The 3,451-nt window shown below is 33.5% G+C and overlaps 1 long non-coding RNA gene across 2 annotated transcripts in view; it reads right to left on the minus strand.

The window, feature by feature from the left end:
* Positions 1-3,157, minus strand: part of LOC125620327 — a 174,894-nt gene extending 171,737 nt beyond the window's left edge. For both annotated transcript variants that reach the window (XR_007351927.1, XR_007351928.1), the window contains exon 1: positions 2,934-3,157. This is a non-coding gene — a long non-coding RNA (uncharacterized LOC125620327). The remainder of the gene's footprint in view (positions 1-2,933) is intronic.
* Positions 3,158-3,451: the final 294 nt, after the last annotated feature.

Consider the following 3,451-nt stretch of genomic DNA (forward strand, 5'->3'; position numbering starts at 1 on the left):
GTCCCTCTCCCTCTCCTTCTTTAGTTGTCAATGGACCATCATTTTATTTGTATGTGTATGGTGCAGAGAATTGAACCCAGCGCTTCACACATGCCTTACAAGTGATCTGAGCCACAACCCCAACCCTTTTCCTTGGTTTTCACAGAGACTAAAATTCCTAGTGGTAATAGTTTACAACTAGTCTTATTCTTTAGTCAATGACAATAACTTTAGTCTTTAATCATTAAGCACAGTTTTGACCAGAGGATTTTTTATTTGGTTTTGTTTCTAAAATAATTGTCTTTTACAACACAACTGAATATTAAGAATTATATAAATACAAGAAAAAAAGACATCATTGACAAATTTAATAAAAAATGCTTGTATAATTATGTTAAAATAGATTCTGTTGTCATATATAACTAAAAAGGACCAAATGAAAAAAAAAAAAAGCCAAGGAGAATGTAAATGATTCTGAAATTTATGCAGGAAGGAGAATTCTTTAAAATAATAATAATAATTAAAAAAATAGGGGTTGGGGTGCAATTCAGTGACAGAGCACTTGCCTAGACTGTGCCTAGGCCCTGGACTCAATCCTCAGCACTGAAAAAGAATTTTTTTTAAGAAAATAGTGAAAAATGTTTATAAAAGAACAATGAAAATGAACTTGTTGTTCCTGATAATAAATACTTACAAAATAAAATTGAAATTATAATTACAACATTAAGACAATGTATTCATTCCTTTACCTGATATTTGTTGATGACAGATTTAGCAAATAAAAAGATGATACTAAATGTGTATTTGAAATATTTTTAGTATATATATATTCTGTGTGATATTAGGGACACAATAATACTAAAAAATTTACTGTGTATGTGAAATTAAGATTTAACTGGAAGTTCTGTATTTTATCTGGCATCTTAATGGAGTATGTGCTGTGTGTCACTTGGGTATACCAAGGGAGAAACGGACAAAGTCTGCCCTCAGAGAGCTCTCAGAAATAGCAAAAACAGATCAATGATACACTGGTCAAAAAGAGATCTGTGTATTTGAGTGCCTAATTTATAATAAAGATATCTTTTCAAATTAGTGAGACAGCAGATAAGTTAATTTTAAATATTATTGGTATAAAATTGGCTTCCCATAGAAAGAGAACTAAAAAAGCTAAATTCTTGCCTTGTAGTGCACACAAAGTTTAAATACCTGACAACTAAAAATAATAAATAAATAAACAAATACAATTTTAAAAGTTGAAGAAAATGTAGAATATTTTGATTTTCTAAGGGAGGGCATGCTTTTCCAAATAAGAAGCAAAACTGCAAATAAGTAATGAAAAACACTGGCAGATTTTACTTTAATGAAAATTTCAACAAGTCTATAAGGACCAGTAATAGATGGGTAGACAACACTTGTAGCATATATAAGAATAAATATTAAATATCTATAAATAACAAGAAAAGTTAAAAATTAAAATAAGAAATAAAAGGAATTTTAACCCTAGTAATAAAAATTTCAAATCAACAAGTTGCCAGTTTTCACTTTTAAAGTAGACAGGAACAAATTTGAAATATGCAATCTTGACAAAAATGTAGGAGAAATAGCTTCTCTATTAAGTGTTTTGGAAAATATACAATAATGTGGTAATAATATACTATATATTATATACTAGTAATAATATAATATGTGTGTGTGTGTTCGTGAATGATTCTGTTGGAATTATTTAACAATATTTCTTTGCATGCAGAATTTTCCCTTTCAGCAATCTCATCTACTAAAATATTTATACAAGTGCACAAATACAAATGTTCAATGATCATAATTGTGCCATCATTTGTATTGAAAAAAAAAGGAACCATTTAACTGCTCACAGAAAAATGCTCACAATTTTGTCAGGTTCTGATTTCTGGAACCTGTGAGTTCTGTTGTATATTTTTAAAACAAGGACTTTGCAGATATAATTTAATTTAAGGATTTAGGGGTGGTGAGATTATCTTGGACTACCTACACGGGCTGTACGTGTAATAACAATTGTTCCCATTACATGGAGGCCAAGGGTGATTTGACAGGCAGAGGAAACGGCAATGTGAATATAAAAAGGAGAAAGATTTGTAGATGCTGGCCTTGAAGACTAGAGTAACACAGCCAGAAGCCAAGGAATGCTGGTGGGAGCCAGAAAATAGAAGAGACAAGAAATGGGTACTTGGACCTGCCAACACCTTGATTGCAGCCCAGTGACAATGATTTCAGACCCTAACTTCCACATATGTGAAAGAATAAAAATGTTACCTTAAACCGTCTAGTTTGTACTAATTTGAGTAAATACACCTATCAAAGGAGGATGATTGTATAGATTATTTTATACTCATATATGGGAACTTAACAATTATCAAAAAAAGTCTATATTTGTGTGGAAAGCTTTCCCAGATATAATTTGCAGTTGCATAATATTCATAACATAATCTTTTTTATGTAAAAAAGGAAGAGTAAATCCATGTGTGCACACGTCTGGATGTGATTATTAAATGTAAATACAGTAGTTTCCTATAGGAAAGGTGTAGGTTGCAGGGAGAAGAGAGTTCCTATAGTATTGTATTGTTTTAGATATTTTGTCACATGCATATATTTGTTATTTGCATCATCTTTTAAAGGAGCAATGTGGTGGGATATTTTTTTCTTACACTTCATTTTTACAGATCCCAAATATTTCAAAATTTTGAATACTTATGCTTTTCTCCTTCACCAGACTTCAAGTTCCTTGAGAGTAAGAACCTTACCTGTCTTGTTCATTTTGGTCTCCGGCACCTAATGCAATGCTGGCACCTATTATACTCTCAAAAAAATATGTGTGAAATGAATGATGGGTTGTAACAGCCATCAGCAGCAGTCAAAGGTGAGCACACCCATGAACTGACAGCAAAGGCAGTCAGGCCTTAAGAAATGACAGCACTTACCCTGTTTCCTCAGTCCTTCATCACCAAAATTATGACAGAAGCAGCAGCTTAACCATGAAGATACACCCAAATGTCCCACCTCTGCTTCCATCAGATGACTCGCTCACTGTCACAGCTTGGAATATTCTGCGGGGTCCCCACTGCTGATGCTGATTGCAATGTTGAGGACACTCTTGTCCTTCAGAAGCAAGAGAATGATTCAGTCCTGGCAGACACAGGGCAAATGCCATTTGTAGAGACGAGTACAGCTCCTTTCCCATGGAAGTTTCCAGGGAGATGCCAATGTCTTTGCCATCCATTCACCCTAAAGGAAAAGGTTTGCTTGATTGAGGCAAGAAGATTTGAGCCTTGGGTGGTTGGCGTCTCCTTCTCCCGGTGGCTGGCATGGACAATGTCCGTGAGGGATGAGTGCATGAAGGCTCTAGCAAAATAATGAGTTTGAGGAAAAATTAGCCTGAAAAAAAATCACTTTGTTCTCAAATGTCTAGTGATATTTATAAAAGTTGTGGGTTAAATTT

Source organism: Marmota marmota, unplaced genomic scaffold, assembly GCF_001458135.2.
Source record: "Marmota marmota marmota unplaced genomic scaffold, marMar, whole genome shotgun sequence".
Lineage (NCBI taxonomy): Eukaryota > Metazoa > Chordata > Mammalia > Rodentia > Sciuridae > Marmota > Marmota marmota.